The sequence below is a fragment of the Balaenoptera borealis genome, assembly GCF_965194805.1.
Source record: "Balaenoptera borealis genome assembly, chromosome: 3".
In the NCBI taxonomy this organism is placed as follows: Eukaryota; Metazoa; Chordata; class Mammalia; order Artiodactyla; family Balaenopteridae; genus Balaenoptera; species Balaenoptera borealis.
The window spans coordinates 92,543,555-92,566,719 of NC_138866.1; the positions used below are offsets into that span (position 1 = coordinate 92,543,555).

The following is a 23,165-nucleotide window of genomic DNA, read 5'->3' on the forward strand; positions in this document are numbered from 1 at the left end:
TTGACCTTAAGTTTATGAAAGACATGATGTAACATAGTAGAAAGAGTCTGTGTCATGAGAAGCAGAAGACCTAGACTTGAGCCTAAGTCTACTACCAACCAACCATGTCACTTGGGCAAGAAGTTGACCAAAACTGGAATTCCCCACTATCACCTACATTAATCGGCTCATACCAACTCCTCAGAATGCTTATTTATTCATAATACTAAGCTTTTAAAATGGGATAAACCCACCTGACATTTAAACATGTATCTATGATGACACCTGTGAATTTTACAGAAGCTTATGAAGAATTTTGTAAACCATAAAATAACACATACCTTAAAGTATTGTGACTATTTATTATTAAGCACCTCATTATAAGGATGGTACATTCCAATTTTTAAGTCTTCAAAAGAGCTATCTATATTTAGTATCTCCACTTCAAGATTGCCCCTGCTTTCTCCAATCAGGATTTTGTCTCCATCCCTCCAACTGCAATCCATCTTCATGGTGTTAAATCCAAGAATCAGTTCTCAGTCTTCATTATACCCAGCAGTTAACCACCCCCTCCTGCTTCAAACACCTTCTTTTCTTTAAATCCAGAGTGCCACATTCCCTTGGTTTTCCTCTTACTTCATTAGTCACTCCTTCTTAAACCCTTAGCCAGCCCTTTCTTTTCTTCACATCTTCAAACCTTGGAGTGCCCCAGAGCTCCTCTCTTCACTCTCTAGAGTCTGGACTCTCACCCCAGGTGGCCAGATGACTTTCAAATATATCTTCAGATCAGACTTCTCCGCTAAGCTTCAGGTGCTCATTCTACATCTCTACAGAATGGTTAATATCTCAATAGAACTCTGGTTTCCCAGTCCAGTCAAAAAAAGTCAACACTACAATAACACACTCCTTTCCCAGTTTTCCCCATCTTGGAACCTCGGCCAAGAACCACTCCTCCTAATTTCTCTCTTCATACACTTCCAACATGGCAGCACTCCTACTGGCTCTACCTTCAAAATACATCTCAATCTGTGGGTATTAGATAATGTTAAGGGAGTACTGCTACTTCATTGGGTGTAGTAATGGTATTATGGCTAAATATATTATAAGTCTTTATCTGTTCGAGAGAAACGCTAAAGTGGTGCTTACTGATAATGTGGTATGACCTATAGGATTTACTTTTAAAATACCCCAGAAAATAAAAAGTGAGAATAGATACAAAAATAGCAGAAAGTTGATGGTGTCTTCAGCTGGGTAATACATAAAAAAGAGTTCATTGTACTGTTCTATTTTCATGTGTTTGACAATCCATAATAAGAAATACTCCTACTTTGTATCTTCTGCACTACTACCACCATCATTTCACCTGGGCAACAGTGGAAAACTCATAATCTGTCATCCCCATTCTGCTCTTGCCCTTCTTTGCTGTCTACTGTCCACACATCAGCCAGAGAAATCTTTTGGTCACACCATGTAATTCTGCTTAAAACCAGCTTCACATTACATTTAGTATAAAATTGGAATTTCCTACCATGATCTATAAGAATTGGCTCTTGCCAGCCCCTCAGAACTCCCCTTTATCACAATACCCTAGCCACAGTAGACATTTTACTGTTGAGTTCATTGCCACTTTGGGGCCTTTATACTTATTGTTTTGCCCAAGATCTTGGCATGGCTAGCTCCCTCTCAACTCAAATCTTATCTCCTTAAGGGACCTTCTTTGGTCACCTTATTTATTTATTTATTTATTTGTTTCTTTGTTTTTCAAATTTGAAGGATCACTTTTATTTTTTTAATTGAATGAAAGATTCTTTAAATTCTATAGTGCTTTACAATTTTCAAAAGTTCCACACACATGATTTCATATAACCCCATAATAACCCCCTTTTTAATCCCCTGTCCCTTTACTGTCCCCCTTCCCCTCTACCCACTGGTAACCACTGGTTTTTTCTTTATATCTGTTAGTCTGCTTCTTTTTTGTTTTATTCACTAGTTTGTTGCATTTTTTAGATTCCACATATAAGTGATATCATACAGTATTTTTCTTTCTCCTTCTGACGTAATTCACTTAGCATAATGCCCTCCAAGCCCAACCATGTTGCTGTAATGGCAAAATTTCATTATTTTTTATGTCTGAGTATTCCATCATATATATATATATATATATATATATATATATATATATATATATACATACACATATATATATTTCCCACATTTTCTTTATCCATTCATCTGTTGATGGACATTTAGGTTGCTTCCATATCTTGGTAATTGTAAATAACACTGCTATGAACATTGGGGTGCCTGTATCTTTTCAAACTAGTGTTTTTGGTGTTTTTGGATATATACCCAGGAGTGGAATTGCTGGGTCACATGGTAGTTCTATTTTTAGTTTTTTGAGCAATCCCCATACTGTTTTCCACAGTGGCTGCACCAATTTGTATTCCCACCAACAGTGTAGGGTTCCCTTTTCTCCACATCCTTGCCAACATTTGTTATTTGTGTTCTTTGTGATAATAGCCATTCTGACAGGTGTGAGGTGATATCTTATTGTGGTTTTGATTTGCATTTCTCTGATGATTAGCGATATTGAGCATCTTTTCACGTGCCTGTTTGGTCACCCTATTTAAAATCATCTCCCCACCTCTCATCCTATTACTGACTATCTTATTATCCTATTTTGTTTTCTTAGTTGCACTTATAACTGAAGTTATAACTGAAACCATCTTACTTATTAATATTTTGTTTATTGTCCTTCTTTCCCACTTGATAGTAGGCTCCTTAGGGCAGGGATTTTTCTGTCCTGCTCATTTCTGTATCCTTAGTGTGTAGAACAGTGCCTGACATATATCAGGGGCGCAATAAGTATTTGCTGAATGAATATTTGAATGGACTAGTTATTTACATGGTTACTCGTGCTGTGTGCTTAGCACATTTGGCTCTAGGGTTGCAGTGAGTAATAGTTCCACATGGCTACACCTGCTGTGAAGGCCCTAAAAATCTAGTAGAGATACCCACAAAGTACAGAAAGATAGTTAGTATAGGATGAATCATTGCAGGGCAAAGGATAACAGTTTAGAAAATAGAAGCATTATTCATTTTGCTCAGTGTGTACTTATGAGTTCCATTTCTTAATGGCTGTAAGGCAAGAGGCACATCCCAAAGGGACGCCAACTTCTTTCATAGATTTACATTTCCAATTTCTTCATTATGATCTCCGTCACGAATGTAAGTTACTGGTTAAAAGAGTAAGTGGATTCTGCTGAATTCAACAAATATTGAACACCTACTACATGGAAAGCAGTAGACCAAGCACTGAGAATAAACACAGTATGGTTCCTGGTCTGAAGAGGACTTCCCTGGTGGTGCAGTGGTTAAAAATCCACCTGCCAATGCAGGGGACACAGGTTCAATCCCTGGTACGGGAAGCTCCCACATGCCGCGGAGCAACTAAGCCCGTGCACCACATCTACTGAGCCTGTGCTCTAGAGCCCGCACACCACAACTACTGAGCCCTCGTGCCACAGCTACTGAAGCCTGCGCCTAGAGCCCGTGCTCCGCAACAAGAGAAGCCACTGCAGTGAGAAGCCCACACACTGCAACGAAGAGTAGCCCCCGCTACTCTTAGGGGGGAGCCTAAAATAGACTATTAAACTGCTGTGCTTAACTCTAGCTTGGTGACAGGTACCTGCTCTGGGAGTAAAACGAGGGTACTGATCATTCTACCTGACTGAAATAGATATTGGAAGGATTTCCAGAAACAGTTAACACCGGAGCCGAGCACTAACGGATGAAAAGCGGGGAAAGGAAAGTGTAACATTGCAGGCTGAAGTAAGGCAAGTAGCTCCATGTGATTGTAGATAATGTTAGTAAAACTAGCTGGAAGCTTGATGGGAGTAGGCCCTTTGATGGTAAGGATAGAATAGGAAGTTACTAAGGAGTTTTTAGCAGCAATATGTTTTGATGTGAGTTGTTTTGTTGAAAGAAAACTGTCAGGAATATATTTGGCTTAGCATAACCCAGTCCTGCTTAGAGGAACTATACTCGACATGCACACTATGCTAGCAAAGACCCTGAAGTACTATCTCTGTACACCATGTAGGGATGTCATTGTTTCCCACTGGAAAAATTTACTAGAAGACAAAATTTTAAATATATTCTCAAACAGAGCATAAAAAATACTATAGACCAACAAAAGACAATGAATATAAATAGACAAGTCACTAAAAAGAGAAATAATACCATTGATAAATACTTGAAAAAATAATCACCTTCACTAGAAAACAATGAATTTTTAAAACAAGACATCTGTTATGCAAGACAACTTATGCAGTTGGCCTAGATTTCCGAAAAGATAATACTCAAAGTTGTAATGGTGCTGTGGTAAAACCACTTGTTTGTTCAAATGGGAGGATAAATGGGCACAAACTTCCTAGAAAGCAATTTAACAGTATGTATTAAGAATCTTTAAAAGAGGCAAAGTTTAGATTCCCTAGAAATATACCCTAAAGAAACAAAGATATATATGAAACTTACATTCAAAAATGTTTCTCTGAGAATTATTTATTAAAACAAAAAATTAGAAACAAGCTAATTTCCCAATAATAAGGGAATGATCAATTATAGCACATCTATTATTTAGCTATTAAAAATGTTTTCAAATAATTTTTAATGACATAAATGAGTTATGTCAAAAGAAAAAAGTAAAATACAAAGCTATATATATGCATATTTGCAAAAAACAAAAAAATACAATACAAGGGATAATACTTTTCTCCAAAAAGTAGAAGTTTTGATTTTTCTGTGTTTTCACATTTTTTATTGATTAATTTGCAAAAAACAAAAAAATATAACACAAGGGATAATAATTTTCTCCAAAAAGTAGAAATTTTGATTTTTCTGTTTTCACATTTTTTATTGATTAATTTGCAAAAAACATAAAAATACAACACAAGGGATAATACTTTTCTCCAAAAAGTAGAAATTTTGATTTTTCTGTGTTTTCACATTTTTTATTGATTAATTTTAAAGATTCACCTCTTCCAGGAAGCCTCTTCTGACCCCTAGACTGGGCTAAGTACCCCCTCTTCAGTACTTCCATGTCAGTCCATGAAAACTCCCATCATTGTTCACATTATACTGAAACTACCTACTTGGTTATCTCTCTCCCCACAAAATGAGAATTCATGAAACTAGCAATGGCATTTTAATCATCTTCGGTACACTGAAGATACTCAATATTTAGGGAACTAAGACAGACCTAAACATTCCTCTTTGGCTCAGAACAGCCATATGTGTGGTTTTAATAGTGCTGGGACAATAATTCAAGTGGCCCCAACGAGACTGGTTCTATTGTTGAGCCCTATCCAAGCCAACAGGGTTGGGTGTAAGCAGGAACTGTAACATTCTCCCCTACCCCAACCTAGGACATGAACTAGAACTCCCAAAGTAATCCACTCTACCTGGACCCTGCAGGCCTAGGTAAACCCAGCTTCTGCTGAAGGTCCTAACACATGCACTGCCTCATCCGCTACCCCATAGACCACAGCTCTGGAAGTCCCTGGAACAGCTGAAGGCTTGGGTCGAGGGTTGGAATATCAAATGGTAGTTCCACTTCTCATATTTTAGAGGCAAGAGGGATGGTAAAGGCCTTCTAATATAATCCCTTCATTTCTCTCTGGCATTCCTCAAGTTCCAAAGTCTCTAGAATTTTCTGATCCCTGGATCCATCTAGATAATAGATAGATCTGTCTAGAGTAGACTCTGGTTTTCTTTGTTAGAAAGATGAAAACTTTCTGCCAGAAAGTTGCTCTTTGAATTACTTTGTGGAAAATACTCTACACTGTGTGCTCCACCCAGCTCCAGGATGAAGTTTTTCTGCTTCAGAGCAATGACAAGATGGCTTCTATGCTTGTCACAGCCCTTTATGCTTTCTAGCTATCAGGGGGTTTCAGGCCTTATGGTTTTATTTGTAATCTGCTAATATATATCTAAATATGTATATAACAATCTTTTCTCTTCTGAATTTCTTTCCTAATCACAAGAGCCACTGCTGGGAATTGTATTTTCGACTTGGTTAATTGGGAGATTTTAAGCCAGGGATGGTGGCCAATAATTAGGTACCATTTGAGTAGGACTTACATTAGGTCGACATTATCAGTACCAGGTTTGAAACTGAACATGAACAAATCTGCAGGCCAATTCTAAGTATTTATGCTGTGATATTTTGTATTTATTTGCATAAGCTCTGCTATAATTTCTACCATTTTAGACATCTAATGTTCTAAAATGCTCTCTACTTTAAAAGGCCTATATTGAGTATTGTTTTCTTATCATTTTTTGTATCTCAATTCCAGTCTTCTTTCTTCTTTACTCCTAGAAGAAGAGTGAGAAAAGTGATATAGAGAAAGGACAAAATTTGGAATGAAGAGAAAAAGAACAAAAACTCTGTAGATATTCACCAATACACAATGAAATGGCATCACTGATAGTCTATATATAAGAAAGAATGACAGCATCTCTGTGCCTTGGCACCCACAACAATTAAGGCCAAAGGCAAAAAAAAAAAAAAGTCTGTGGAACTACTTTCTATAATGAAGTGTCAGGTGAAAAAGAGAAAGCCCAACACAGAAAATAGGACCGATGTTGAGCGTATTTCTCAAAGTGGGAATTGATGTTGTAGCATATGAGTTACCTGAGGGGGAGCAAACAAAGGAAGCCAGGTCCCTTTTTCTATTTATTCTTTTTCTTCCTCTTACTGGAAAATTAGGTTCTATTATTCTTTTAAATATTAACCTATTTCTATCATCCAAGTTTCAGAAGGAAATGTTAAGTGAAAGAGGGCAAATTTCCATTAAAATCATATACCTAATAACTTACATAGCTGTCACCCCAAAACCTATTTCTAATAAAGCAAGTGTTGGCAGAGCTAAATCCTCAAGGGGAATAAATCTGGAAGGTCCAGGCCCCGCTGATAGAGGCAGTAAACAGACTATATGGCAGAGGTCAGTATTCCAACAGATATCTAATAACCAAGTCTAGAAAGAAGAAAACCTCAGCTCTCCCCTTTTGGCAGAAAGCTTTACTTTTTTACATTTTAAAACTCTTTACAGTTCATATGGTTTCCAGACCTGCTCTCCAGAAGCGAGGGCAGTTTCCTGCCTGGGTCTCTCAGCTCCCCACATGTGATTTCTCAGGCAGCCAGCCAGATGGACATTTGATTTGAAAATTAAGCCTTAAATTTAGCAGTGTGAAAGGGGAAAGTATGTCTGAACACAAATGCCTGGCACGGGGCAAGGTAACCAGATAAGGCAAGCTGGGTTAACAGGATTCATTAGCCAGGCAATTCAGAAAGTCCTGCTGGAGGGAAACATCTGCTGCAGACACAAGGAAGCCCATCTCCGCATCCCCGTCTCACTGTCTAGGGCTGCCCAGTTTCCCACATTTTTGTTTTTCTGACATGCTACAACCTGGGAGCAGCTGAGAAAGAAACAGTAAGCATTGCTTCAAATACTTCCTTGAGCTCTGCCAATTCAGAAATGAAGCCCAGATGGAGCTAATCCTCTCTCTTTCTTTAAATGTCAGGCACAGCCTCATGCACCTTAAGGTGCAGAGGCATCAGGGAGATTCCAAGTAACAGAGAGCATTTGGATTAAAGATGGGTCTGGTATCCAATGACCCTATAGCAGACATCATTCTCCAGTGGTAATGACAGCAGACAATGATGTGCACAGAACATGCGATATGTGGACACCTCCTCTTGTCTCATATTAGTTGCGGGGAAGAAGGAGGGTAGAGAATACTAAGAAGATATTCTGGTCTTGCCTCAAAATGATTTGATTAATTTAAATGCATTTGGTTCATCCGTCACATAATTACTGAGCATCAGCTACATGCAGGATGCTGGTCAGTCAGGTGACGGAAATAGAGACCGTCTCAGTCTCCAGTAACTCACAGTGGCATGACAGACAGACAAGCACAGCGGGACAACCCCCCTCTCCCACATCTATCCTGGCCCCCTTCCACTGGCTCTTCCTCCACGCAGCAGGCGTGAGCTTTTCCAAAGGCAAATCCTTCCATGTATTCTCTCTGTTCTTAGGAAAAACACTCAAACTCTCAATGTGGTCTGCAAGGCCCTGCAGGCTCTGACTTCTGACCACTTTTCCAGCCTCACCTCACACTGCTTTTCTCTCAGTCTTGCTCTTTGTGCTTCTGCCATTCAGTCCCTCATAATCGCATCCTCCTTCCCTCCACAGGGCCTTTGCACATGCTGCTCCCTGTGTCTGTAATTCTCCTTCTCATCCCATCACCCCACACACTGTCTGATTAACTCCTAGTTGTCATAAGTTCTCAGCTTAAATTTACTACTTCCTCAAAGAACCCATTTCTAAACTTTCTTACCTCTGTCTACTGCCCCCCCCCACACACACACAAAAAACCCTTTCTTTAGAATCATAGTCTCTTCCTTAGCAGCACTTGCCTTGGCATGTAATTACACACTACTTAGCGTGACTGCAGTGGTTCCCCCTTATCTGCGGTTTCACTTTCTGCAGTTTCAGTTACTTGCAGCCAACCGCAGTCTGAAAACATCAAATGGAAAATTTCAGAAATAAGTAATTCATAAGTTTTAAATTGTGCGCCGTTCTGAGTAGCATGATGAAATCTTGTGCTGTCCTGCTCCATCCCACCTGGGACGTCAACCATCTCTTTGTTCAGTGTATCCCACCCTTTAGTCACTTAAGAGCTGACTAGGTTATCAGATCCCTGTCAGGGCATCACAGTGCGTGTGTTCAAGTAGTCTTACTTTACTTGATAATGGTCCCAAAGTGCAAGAGTAGTGATGCTGGCGATTCAGATATTTTCTTACTGTGCCTAATTTATAAACTTTCTCATAAGTATGTATGTATAGGAAAAAACATAGCACATATAGGGTTTGGTACTATCCACGATTTCAGGTATCCACTGTGGGGGGGTGGTCTTGGATAAAGGGAGACTACTGTATTTTATTAAGTCTACCTTCCCTGCTAGACACTAATCTTCATGGTTGCAGAGACCATGTCTATTGGGGTTCACTGCATTTCTAGTACCTAACACAGTACCTGGCATATAATAAGCATCAAAAATATAGACAAATAAATGAAAGGTAATAAGACCTTTATGACATTATGTGCTATGATAGAGACAAGCAGAATTTGTGGGAGTGTCTGGTCAGGGCATTAACTCTGGCAACCTCGTGCTCTGAATTGTCTTCTGACCCTTTCTGTTACAATTTCTCCCATTTGGAAAACAATATCCTCATTGTTGGAAGATCCTACCTTTAAGTCCCTCTCTTCTTCCCCTAAATCATTCTGTAACTTTCTTGTATCTAACTCTCCTCTTCCACTATCATTTTTTATTATTATTATTTTTATTACCATTGTATCTGTCCTTACATTTCCCACCAGTCTAGTGTCAGCACATAGCATTAGCACTATTATTTAGTGCTAATAGAGTCCTATCCCAGACTCAGAGATTTTGATTCAGGAGGTCTGGTAAAGGCAGTCCTCAGACCTCATTGTTAGAAGCACTAAATGGTCCAGTAATGCTCATGTTGGCCCCTCAGGGGCCACCACTGAGAGTAAGAGGGCAGCTGAGGACACCTGCTCTGGGGCCTCTTCTATATGTATATGTACTTGTATATACTTGTATACTTGTATATGTTCTATATATTGGACTTCTATAACGATTTCTTTTGAAAGTAATCTGCTGATTGGAAAAAGTTTTTAGATTACTGGTATCCAACTCCCTTGTTTTACAGATGAAAAAATTGAGGTCCTTTGTCCTTAGTCACACAGCCAATTTAGTGACAAAGCAGGGACCAGACATCAGCTTCCTGACACTAGACTGGTGGGCTTTCCCCAATACCCTCACTGCTGTGCCATCGGCAGTCCTATAATGAGCAGCATATATATGACAATGGCAGTCATAGCTGGACCACATTTTACCAAAGCACATAGTTGGAAATATGGGAAAGAGATGAGGGAGAGAATGGATTTATGCTAACTCATCTATTTCTTTTTTTCATCCAGCATGTTCTTAACTTCCATGTGCAATAAACCTATGAAGAGGTAGTTATCCTTTATGACCAGTACCCTTCCCTAATTCTCTTCTGCTCTCCCTATGCTCTCATCCCTCCATTCAATTAGCTCTTCAATGGATGATCTTTGCTGGGAGCCAATTCTTCCATGAGTTATTCTGACATAATGATATCTCTGCTACTAGCCTCCCAAAACTTGGGTTAGGGTCCTCCCATGTGTGTTCTCCCAGAGCACCTCATGCTTCATTTTATCATGGCACCTATTGCTGTAAAATAATAGTCTGTTTATTTGTCCACCTCTTCCCCTGGACTCCAGGCTCCTTTAGGGAAGGAACATGGGTCTTAATAATCCCTGTATCCCTAGTACCTAGCATAGTGGCTGGTACAGAGAAGAGTTACATAAATGTAGGTTTAATGATAGATGGGTGAGTAGTGAATATGAGCCCCTGCCACCACTCTCAAGTCCCCTGTAAAATGTCTACTTCATGTCTCTAATGAAGCCCTAGCATGTGTAAATTGACACACAGAGCAAATTAGATTATCTGAATGAAACACATCTCTTATTGCCAACACAGCCCGTTCGATTTCACTGATGTTTATGTGTTCTCCTCCATGAAGCCCTTTTAATGTCAATTTCATTTCTTAATGCTTCATTTTTCTTCTTTACCCCTGGAACTCCCCCATACTAGGCTTAACACTGGATATTAGTCAAATTTAAATCCAATAAATGCTTATTTTGAATTAATGCTCACTTTTCTGAAGCTTAGACAAAGTATACTTTACTGCACATATATTCTCCGTTAAAAAATACTATCAACTTTCTTCACATCTTCAAAATCTATTCTTTCTCCATGATTAGAGTCCATTCCTCCTGCAATGTTCAGCATCACCATCCCAGTTACACTCTCCCTTTCTTCCTTACCTCTAGTAACTAGTCCACAATGCCACTGCCAGAGTTTTCTTCCCATGTGTTGCTGACAATATCACTCTTACAGCCTCCAAATTTCCCAGATGCTTCTGAGTCTTTAGATCTAATTTAGAGATCATTATTCTTACTTTCTATTCACACTGGCCTCTTTTTTTTTCTTCCATTATTACACCTCTATTCCTTGTCAAAATTCAAGAGAGAATTTTTTAAGTTCCTGACATGGAATAAGGAACTAGATCTTAGTTTTAGACAATACTGCTCAAGTTTAAAGGTGGTTTAATGTTCCCCTGAATCACAGCTTCAAGGCACCATTTCCACCCAGGCTACCAAATCCTACTAAGGTTTTCTACCACCTGGCTTTGGTTTATCAACAGAGCCTGTATACCAACAAGAATTTTTGAAAGCTGCACATTCCTAATGAGATGAGTCATTTTGCTCACTCATCTTACCTGTGAGTAAAAATAATGAAATGTGAGAGTATCCTGCAATTCTAGAGATAAACCTATTACATACAATATAGGTATGATTGCATTCTATTGGGGGCAGAAATTACCTTTTATTTAACTCTGCACCCCCAACACATAGCATTCTGCCTGACACATGGTAGGCACTTAATAAATGTCTACTGAGTGAAAAAATGAACAAATGAACAAACACAGAACCTCTGATTAAACGCTAAAAACCAGTGAGCATTAGTTTCCTAAGTCCACTACAACAGATTACCACAAACTAGGTTTTAAAACAGTAAATCTTTATTCTCTCACAGTTCTACAGGCTGGAAGTCCAAAATCAAGGTGTGTGCTGAGTGGTGCTCTCCCTAGAGGTTCTAGAGAAGGAACTGTTCCACACCCCTCCCCCAGCTCCTGGTAGCCTCAGGCATCTTGACCTGGGGCTCTATAGCTCCAACCTCTGCTTTCACATTATCTTTTTGTCTGTTTATCTTCTTCCCTGCTCTTCTCTTATACACTTGTGATTGGATTACCAGGATGATCTCATCTCAAGATCCTTAACTTAATGATATAGGCAAAGACCCTTTTTCCAAATAAGATCACATACACAGGCTCCAGTGGACCTATCTTTTAGGGGGCTGGGGGCATCATTCAGGCCATGACAATAGGGTATAGTATAATCTCAATTATTTTTTAAATACATAGTGTGTGGAGGAGTAGAGAGTAATAAGAAGAGGAGAAAACAAAGTTACAAAGATGGGAGAGAAAAGGGAGTACTAAAATGCCTTCACAAGTTCACTGTAGTTCACTCTGATCTGGATAATGGAATCAAGAGAAACTTCTGTATTTTCTTTATACTCTTTTAAGTTTTCTTAATTTTCTACCCACAAAAGACAGATAATATACCAACCTAAAATGCATGGGTTGTTCTTGGATTGGAAGAATCAACATTGTGAAAATGACTATACTACCCAAAGCAATCTACAGATTCAATGCAATCCCTATCAAACTACCAATGGCATTTTTCACAGAACTAGAACCAAAAATTTCACAATTTGTATGGAAACAAAAAAGACTCTGAATATCAAAGCAATCTTGAGAAAGAAAAATGGAGCTGGAGCAATCGGGTTCCAGGATTTCAGATTATACTACAAAGCTACAGTAATCAAGACAGTATGGTACTGGCACAAACAGAAATATAAATTAATGGAACAGGATAGAAAGCCCAGAGATAAACCCACGCACATATGGTCACCTTATTTTTGATAAAGGAGGCAAGAATATACAATGGAGAAAAGACAGCCTCTTCAATAACTGGTGCTGGGGAAACTGGACAGATACATGTAAAAGAATGAAGTTAGAACACTCCCTAACACCATACACAAAAGTAAACTCAAAATGTATTAAAGACCTAAATATAAGGCCAGACACTATCAAACTCTTAGAGGAAAACATAGGCAGAACACTCTATGACATAAATCACAGCAAGATCCTTCTTGACCCACCTCCTGGAGAAATGGAAATAAAAACAAAAACAAACAAATGGGATCAAATGAAACTTAAAAGCTTTTGCACAGCAAAGGAAACCATAAACAAGATGAAAAGACAACCCTCAGAATGGGAGAAAATATTTGCAAATGAAGCAACTGACAAAGGATTAATCTCAAAAATATACAAGCAGCTCATGCAGCTCAATATCAAAAAAACAAACAACCCAATCCAAAAATGGGCAGAAGACCTAAATAGACATTTCTCCAAAGAAGATATACAGCTTGCCAACAAACATATGAAAGAATGCTCAACATCATTAATTGTTAGAGAAATGCAAATCAAAACTAGAATGAGATATCCTCTCACACCAGTCAGAATGGCCATCATCAAAAAACCTACAAACAATAAATGCTGGAGAGGGTGTGGAGAAAAGGGAACCCTCTTGCACTGTTGGTGCGAATGTAAATGGATACAGCCACTATGGAGAACAGTATGGAGGTTCCTTAAAAAACTGAAAATAGAACTACCATATGACACAGCAATCCCACTACTGGGCATATACCCATAATTCAAAAAGAGTCATGTACCACAATGTTCACTGCACATCAATTTACAATAGCTAGGACAGGGAAGCAACCTAAGTGTCCATCGACAGATGAATGGATAAAGAAGATGTGGCACATATATACAATGGAATATTACTCAGCCATAAAAAGAAACAAAATTGACTTATCTGTAGTGAGGTGGATGGACCTAGAGTCTGTCATACAGAGTGAAGTCAGAAAGAGAAAAACAAATACTGTATGCTAACACATATATATGGAATCTAAAAAAAAAAAAAATGGTTCTGAAGAACCTAGGGGCAGGACAGGAATAAAGATGCAGATGTAGAGAATGGACTATGGAATTGAGGACACTGGGAGTGGGAAGGGTAAGCTGGGAAGAAGTGAGAGAGTGGCATGGACATATATACACTACCAAATGTAAAATAGATAGCTAGTGGGAAGCAGCTGCATATCACAGGGAGATCAGCTCGGTGCTTTGTGACCACCTAGAGGGATGGTATAAGGAGGGTGGGAGGGAGACACAAGAAGGAGGAGATATGGGGATATATGTATATGTATAGCTGATTCACTTTGCTATACAGCAGAAACTAACACACCATTGTAAAGCAATTATACTCCAATAAAGATGTTAAAAATTAATTAATTAATTAATTAAAAAATGCATGGGAGAAATGAAGCCATTGAGATTATCTCAGGAGATCTAAAGCAAAATGCCCTTGTAGTAGAAATGTGTATACAGTTCATCAGCAGTAAGTAGTTAATTGACAAATGCTGTCAAAACATTTGTTTGGTTTGGTATAGACAACCAGTGGGCTCTGACTGAAACCAAATTTACTCACTATAATATTATGATCTCTTTCAGCTTTCAGATTTTAAGATCTTAAGAAGGTTTTACAGTATTAAAGTTAATGTTCTAAAATCTCCAAGGCCTCTGTGGTTTAGGTTTAGGTTTGTTTTTTCAAAAGAAATTCTAGATCTCTCCCTATGACAACAGAGAAGAGATACATAAACCTATTTTTGAAAAAGAGAATCAAGTTTTAAATGTTACATAGAATGTGGTGTATTTTTAACTTCCATTGTCATCTCAGATAAGTGGGTCCTAGCTCCAGAAGAGCCTGCTATTTTGGTGAGCAGCTGCATGGGTTTGAGTTCAGAGCCAAGGCAGAACCAAACTACTCTGATTAATAAAAAGGAGACAAATATAAGGGGCCCCAGATACTGAGAGGAGACTGGAGACAGCTATACTGAGCACTGAATGGGGCAAGGAGAGATGATAAAGGCCAGCAGCAGAGAAAGAGAACTTTGGGGAAGAAAAATGTCAAAATGGGATTTCATACTGTTTGCTATGGAGTTTGTGAAATAAATTTCCTCATTTATATCCCCCACAAAGTCTTCATTCAACTCTACCTTGCTCTCTAATGCTTTCACCTGGGGGGTTCTTCAAGGGAGCTTTAAGAGGAGAAAAAGAGAGCCACTAACATCTGGGTTATATAAACTTTAAAAAGAAATTAGGAGATGGCACTGAAAAAAAACCCATGTGCAGAGTTTTGAAAGTACTATAATTTCCTGTTATTTCAAGATGCACCTCATTTGCGGAAACAGTCACCATTTAGAAATTCAACACAAAAAATTGTATTCATGCAATGTAATAATTGATTACAATGGAAAATCACTTATAAGAACTACAACAGTGTCACGGCTCACATACAGAAACCAGCGCATTGGCAAATGGACGCTTCCATTTGCAAAGCTGACATGCAGAATCGCCCAGGAAATGATCAGTCCAAGACTTAAGAAACTGAAATTAATTTATTGGGGGTGAAACTATTTTTGAAACACTTTTACTCTGAGTTAGCACTGTGAGCTAAAAATTAAATCAATTTTAAACCATTTGCACTGAGTCCAAAAAGTACTGAGACTACTCCCATTAGTTTGCTTTTGAATTCATTGTCATTTAAGCCCATAATAGTGTGTTTTATTAACACTGTTTAAAAAAAGAATCAATATTTTTCACCTCAAGTTTTCCTTTCAAATATCCAGTTTTCTTCATATAGACCCTGAATAGCTGTCCCCTAGACCCAATGGCACCATCAAAACATAAATTATCTACATGTGCTAGAGGTAAAAAAAAAAAAGAGTTGGTGCTCTGCCTTGTGTTTAACCACAGAAGTCTCCACTCCCCCTGCAAGTCCACAGGCCCTGATGAAGACGAAATGACTCAAAGCAGGGTTCATCTGTTCTCCCATGTAATCCGTAGAATTCCAGAACCTTGCACATTCCCACTCCCCCACTTACAAGAAGCACACAGACATACTAAATACGTGTCAGCTTCAGATTCATTAAGTTCAATGACCTTGGGCATTTTTTGTTGAGGGAGCTCAAGGACAAAGAGAGCATATTTAATAAGAATAATAAGCCACTCTTACCCAAGACCAACATTTTGGATCAAATCCAATACAGGGGGATAACATCCATGAATTACTCCTCTCCTGATTAAGGTATTGCCAAGAATTCAACAGCAAATGATAGTGCTTTTGACCACAGGTCTACATACCTCTAATCTGGGAGGACAAAGAAGATGGGAAGAGTTCCTTCAGAGCTGCCTGAAAGGATCTGCTAGCCACACTTCTGAATCTCTGCCCAAATTTACTCAGGGAATTCTGCAAACCAAAACTGATGCAGATACTTTACAGATGAGTGCAATATAGCTAGTAATTGCAATATAAAACTTATATTCAAACTGTTTCAAATTATTGATGTTTGGGGATTTACATGTGTCACTAATACATTTTTTAAAGCAGAACATTTTGGGGTTTTTTTTCATATTGTGCTATGATTAAGAAAAGATAAACTTGAAACTTGATGGTTGGTGGTCTGACATGAAACCCTTGTTTCTGGAAACTCCCATGTGTGATGGAAGTGAAAGCTCCCATGCTTTAGTCAATATGCCCAACCTGTTCCTGCTCACACTTAAACCTTCTGATAAAAGTTGCTATCAGTAGACTGAGTAATAATGCTTCAAGTTCCAATTACTTAATATAGGAAATAACAGGTTCAATGTAATCATTCTCAGTGGATTTTGTAAATATATCACAAAAACCCAGTCTTATGGAAAAGGGTAACTATCAATTTAGAAAGATGAAGAAACTATACTTTAAAATCAAAAACAGAGTAAATATCAAGCAATAGGGAAATGGTTATGTGAATTATAAGACATGAACTCAAAGGAATGCAGCCCTTAAAACTGCAGCCCTTAAAAATTAGGTATATAAAGACAATAGAAAAAGATTTGGAAAACGGTAATGATATGATGTGAAGTAAAAACAGAAGGAGGTCTTTAAAAAAAAAAAAAAAAAAAAAGGAAGGAGGGAATTCCCTGGCGATCCAGTGGTTAAGACTTGGTGCTTTCACTGCTGAGGGCCCGAGGTTTGACCCCTGGTCAGGGAACTAACATCCCACGAGCCACGTGGTGCAGCCAAAAAACAAAAAGTAAAAAGAGAAGGATAAAAACATATACACACAATTATGAGAAATCTTGGCATAGAAAAAAAAGACAGAAAGGAAATATAAGAAAATAGTAATAATTACTTTTGGATAGTGGAAGCATGAATGTTATTTTCTTCCTTCTACTTTTTCCTATTTTCCAAATTTCTCTTAATGAACATATGCTACTTTTATAATGGAAAAAACCCCTACATACTAAAGGAAAAAATGAAACGAAATTTTCTATCCTAATATCCAGTGGGAGTTATCACTTAAACCAGAAAAGCTGATTAAACAAAGAGAAAATTTGCACCTACTGAAATAATATATTTGTTTGCATAATTATGCAGCATCCAGGAATACCAGACTTGAAGAGTACAGACAATACTCTGCAGTAAAGAAAGCCCTTGTCTCTCCCTATAAATACTCACAGTTTCCAAATGAGAAATGATTGAAGAAGATTGATGGGAAGAGTTCTGTGAAAGAGCCTGGGAGATTTAAGCCAAGTCTACCAAAGCTCAGGAAAGTATAAAATGGAATTTGTTACACAAAAAGCTGATGGGCGAGAGCAATTTGAAATCTAGAGAAGGCGGGAAAACATCCCACCTGAAAGAGGGACGACTGCACCAGAGGATCTGAGCTCAGATTGTTCTAATGCACAAGTGTAAGTTCAGAAGATGTTAGGGAAGTAAAAAATACTAAGAAAAAGTAACGCTGACTTTATTTGTTCATAGTGACACGAGCCACTATGCCGACAGCCAGCAAGATCAAACAGAGAATCCTGAGCTGGGAATCCAGAGGCCAGGCTTATAGCATAGAGCTCATTTTCTTCTCGGCTCAGTTCTCTCACCTGTAACTAAGAGCAGTGCCATCCAATAGAAATAGAAGGCCAGCCACAAATGTGGACCACAAAGGTAATCTTAAATGTAAAATAGATAGCTAGTGGGAAGCAGCTGCATAGCACAGGGAGATCAGCTCGGTGCTCTGTGACCACCTAGAGGGGTGGAATAGGGAGGGTGGGAGGGAGACACAAGAGGGAGGATATATAGGGATGTATGTATATGTATAGCTGATTCACTTTGTTATACAGTAGAAACTAACACACCATTGTAAAGCAATTATACTCCAATAAAGATGTTAAAAAATAAATAAGTAAATAAATAAATTTTCTGGTAGCCACATTTAAACAAGTTTTTCAAAAGGTAAATTTAATTTTAATATGTTTTATTTAACCCAATGTATACAAAATACTATAATTTCAAAATGGAATCAATATAAAACAAATTATTAATGATATATCTTACATACTTGGTACTATGCCATCAAAATCTTGTATATACTGTATACTTAATAACACATCTGAATTTGGACCAGCCTCATTTCAAGTGCTCAAGAGCCACATGACACTAACAGCTACCTAGCTGGGTAGCAGAAGACCTCCACACTCCTTCCCTTGTCCCAAATCCATACGACTAGAAATGCTGATGGGACAGAACAAAAATTGGAAGTTGCATAAATACATGAAAGTCAGAAAATGATTCAGAGTTGAGGACAACACATGTAATGGGGAAAGAAATAAAAGATGAAAATGAGAAAAATTAAATTCTGAACTTCTGAAGGAAAGAAAAATATGGCAAAATAATTATTGATTGGCCATGTGTTTGACTAAAAATGTGAGCCTTACTACAAAAAAAATGTAAATCAGCATTACAGAATTATTCCTTTGTGAGGATTTATGTGAAAAACTATGCTTATCATTTTAAAAAATTAATGGAATTCCTTCCCTTGGATGTCTTTTAAAATTTGAGAGATACAGGCATAGAGATACAAGTGTAGGTAAAGAGATGGCCTTGACTAGAGGTTCTCAATTGTGTCTGCATAGTAGAATCATCTTGGAAACTTTATAAAACACCAGAGCCTCCCCTGCAAGCTCCTCATTTACTTGCTCTGGGCATGGGTGGGGTACAGATACAATGGGCAGCCCAGGTTGAGGAGTGTCATATGGGATGACCTCTGCGGGAACTTTCAGACTCCCTCTCACTGCCCCTCACCTGCCCAGGTGCTCTCATGGTGGCCAGTGGCCCAGGTTGTTAGCATAACCTGAGAAACCCTCAAGAGAAACACTAAGTATCTCCTGGTACGTTTTCCACAGGTTCAGTCAGCAGATGGCACTCGTAGCCTGGGGGAGAATGTGCACTTCCTATACAGCAGGCACAGTAATTTCTAGAAATTGGAATTGTTCGCTTCTACTTAGTTTTAAAACTTAAGACACCAAAAGATTTTACCAAAGGCTAATTCAACACCTATTTCTTAAGCACTTTCGCATATTTAACAGATTGTAGATACAGAAGATTGGTGCTGACTGGAAAGGAATATAAGTAACAAAACCTTGAAAAGGAAGGTTATAAAGGGAGAGTTTTGTCTCTCTAATTATTGTGTGGCATAAGTTTACATTGTTCATTCGCTTGCACAATGCTAAGAACATAGATGAATAATGCTCCAGGCACTAAAAGTGAGGATATATAGATTTATTCACATATATATTACATTTAGATAAAATATATATATATATATTATGTTTATATTTCTATAATTGTGTACAAAGCCCTTCAAATGCAAAATAAATAGAGAAGAAGTGGTCAGACCACAAAGTCTACATTTACACATCACAACACGAGTAGGTAAAAGTCTAATTTAGGCTCTTACTTGCCATGGAACTCTGGACAAGTCATTCCTTTTCTAGGCCTTAATCTCTCCATCTCTAAAAAGAGGCACTATCACCCACACCCTGGGGTTTTATGAGAGTTAAATGTGGAAGCACTGGAGCCCACACATGGTAGTCACTGAATAAACATGTGTTGAATCTGAATGTAAATGCCATGTTCCTTGCTTCTGAGCGCAGAAGAAGGGAGACCTGAAGGCCAGAATGACAATTAATTGCCCAGAGTAGCACATCGATCACTTACATAGACCAGGTTTCCTGACTGGTGCTTTCATCGTACCCCCTTTCCCTCAGGAATCTCCTCCCCGAAGCTGACCATGCCTCCCCTCCCTCCAGGACAAGCCAGTGAAGGCTCCTGCCCTAGCATGAACCTCAAGTCCAGAAGCCCTCTGCCAGAAGCACACAGGGAAGCCACAGTGCTTAGCAGTGCCCACCCCAGTGTGATACCCACATCCAGCAACATCTGGATGCCTCTGATCCCCTCCAGGCTTTTTACTTTATCCGTGCATCATGACCCATTGGTGTCTAGCATAGACCCAAAAGCACTTTCCTAACATTTTCCATTAACATTGCCATGGGGTTAAGTATGCATTAACTACTGTCTTAGATCAACTTCCCTAATAGCAGATCCTGAGATGAGGATTCATATGTAAAGGGTTCTTTAGGAAATCACTTCTGGGAGAAACTGGTAAGGAAGATGAGAAGCAACGCATGGAAGGGGAAGAAGCCACGCAAGGGTATGACTGCAGGCAAAGTCCCATCCTCAGCCTGATCTCAACAGGCACTTGGGGTGCTAATTGCACCTCAGAGCTTGTCCAACTTGAGGCAGGGGTGCTGCTCTTTCTTACTCCTGCACCAATCGGTCATTGGCTCCAGCAGCCCAAGGACAGTGCTCTGAAGAAAGTAGCAAATAATGCAGACAGGAGCTGAGGGTGAGCACAGGAAGACAGTAGTGGTCTGCGCAGAGCGCTGAGAGCATCCTCTGCGACCACCAGCTCCAAAAGAGGACTCAGAGCTCCCTGGGCTATCTCAAATCTAAGCCCATTTGATTTCTCCAACTTCTCAAATTCCAAGAAGTGAAAAGCCAGTCTCCATAGCCTGAGAACATTCTGCAAAGACCAAAACCCCAGCCACTGGAATTGGCTACTAATGGGACTCAGCAAAATTTTACAGATCAAGCTCCTCTGGTAGATTGCCCTCTCAGCAAGAATACTTGTTACTGCTCAGTTTGAAAATTCCATAGACACTGTGCTAGGCTCAAGGGACACAGACATGATCAAGAGAGATGCCCTAAAGGAGCTCACAGTAGAAGGTAATCTTACAAATGGAAAGTCTTGCGTGATTTTTAACCGAATCCTAAAGAATACTCCATTCTCAATGATGTGTGCTTCTACTTTCAACATCACAGGATCAGCAACAATACTTTTCAAAACATCACCCCATATCAAATTACAAAGAGATGTTACCTCATAAGGAATAGACAAGAAGCTAAATGAAACCACAAGAAAGTAAGACCAATGCTACTTCTAATTATAATGACAATGATAGCTAGCATGTGTGGGACACATACAATCATCAAGTTTCTGAATATCTAAGTTACTGGATACTCCCATGGCCTCCAGGTAGAGGTGTCAATATCTATCACTGCCCAAATATTGTCACAAAATTTAACTGGTAATTTGAGAGACATTAAAAGATATGCTCAGGCTATTAGTTCAAATTCATTATGTAATTGTACATATTTTTAACATATTTCATGAGAGATGATACTTCAAAGTAATGAGACTGATTATCAAATGTTCCTTGGGGAATTAGTCAGATCATATTGTCAGATGTAATTCCCAGTCAGAACTGCAACGCTTGAGAAAATCAGGATAGGCAACAGTCCAGCTCAAAGTCACACACTACATTAGCTTACAAAGAGTCACCACCTCTTAAGAACTTGCTCAAGACCATAGAATTACTCAGGGTCAGGACTAAACTCAAGTCTCCCTGAGTGCAAAACCCATACTTTTAAACACCATGCTATAGTGGCAACAATTCAAAACCTGCTGACATTGGAAATGAACCACATGGTTCCAGACATCTTTATGGCTTATCCATGTCACGTCAAGATCACACTTTCAGAGGCTGTGTTTCTACAATGGTGGTTTTAGATTAAGATCATTTTTTTTTCACTGTGCATTTAATGCCATTTTCTAAAATAATCCAATAAAGGAAAACTATATGTATCCATTACATTATTAATAATCAGTCAATGTTTTGGTTGCAGAAGGAGATTAATTACTATAATCCTACCCGTTATTGTCTAGACTACCTAGCCCCTCTTGATATCCATTTCTTGGAATTTTCTATCTCATGTGATTAATATGTTTTATGATATTCCCTTTAAAAATTACATTCTTCACAGTATCCAAGTGCTTCCAAATCATCAGCAGATGTGACTGACTGCCAGATTAAAGTACAATGTTAAAAATTTACTTTGTCACATATTAAAAAAAAGGGACAAAGAAAGAGACTAAGAAACATGGAATGAAGGTTTGAAATTTCCCTTTTTGCTAAGTTTTCTGGAGGTGTTTTTGCTGTTGTTTGTGTATAAATACATATTTTAAACCATTTCAGATTCAAGAACCATTCCCGTATATATTCCTTTATAGATGGATGAATTTAAAAGCAACTCAAAATCTCTGTTATGGTGGATAATTCATTCTAAACTCAACTATCAAGTTAATAAAAAATGCTTATCACTATCACTTGATATGTGTTGAAGTCTCTCTAGCAATATTCCCAGAAATTACCAAAGCAAATTATTCAAATACATTAAACGTCTGCTACAAACATCACATGTGTGCCAGTTCTAAATAGTATTAGATCTAGAAATGAAAAGTAACAATAATACGTCTGTGTTCCACAAAGGAAACTCCAAAGGAATTTGAAGTAAAAGTTGAGTAGGTAGCACAAGCATTTGCTGAACTTAGAAAAGAGCCATGAAGATACCAAGGACTTACACTGTAATTTTTAATAAGTTAAAGAGGGAGGGGCTTCCCTGGTGGTGCAGTGGTTAAGAATCTGCCTGCCAATGCAGGGGACATGGGTTTGATCCCTGGCCCGGGAAGATCCCACATGCCGCGGAGCAACTAAGCCATGTGCCACAACTACTGAGCCTGCGCTCTACAGCCTGCGAGCCACAACTACTGAAGCCCACGCGCCTAGAGCCCCTGTTCTGCAACAAAAGGAGTCATGACAATGAGAAGCCTGTGCACCGTAACGAAGAGTAGTCCCTGCTCGCTGCAACTAGAGAAAGCCCGCGCACAGCAACAAAGACCCAACACAGCCAAAAATAAAAGCAAATAAATAAATTAAAAAAAAAAAGTTAAAGGGGGAAAGAAACATATATTCAATTAAATGAGAAAGCCACCAATTGTCCAGACCTGTTTTGTGACCAGACATCTTAAAAATAGCATAAAGAATA

The 23,165-nt window shown here is 38.7% G+C and overlaps 1 protein-coding gene across 7 annotated transcripts in view; it reads right to left on the reverse strand.

Moving 5' to 3' along the window:
- ATP8B4 (ATPase phospholipid transporting 8B4 (putative)) overlaps positions 1-23,165 on the reverse strand; it is a 324,241-nt gene that overhangs the window by 140,388 nt on the left and 160,688 nt on the right. Inside the window, exon 1 of one of the 7 annotated variants that reach the window (XM_082387915.1) lies at positions 16,043-23,119. The exons of the other annotated variants lie outside the window; for them this stretch is intronic. The gene's annotated coding sequence lies outside the window, so the exon portion shown is untranslated. Of the gene's footprint in view, positions 1-16,042; positions 23,120-23,165 lie in introns of those variants that run through there. 7 annotated transcript variants of the gene reach the window in all.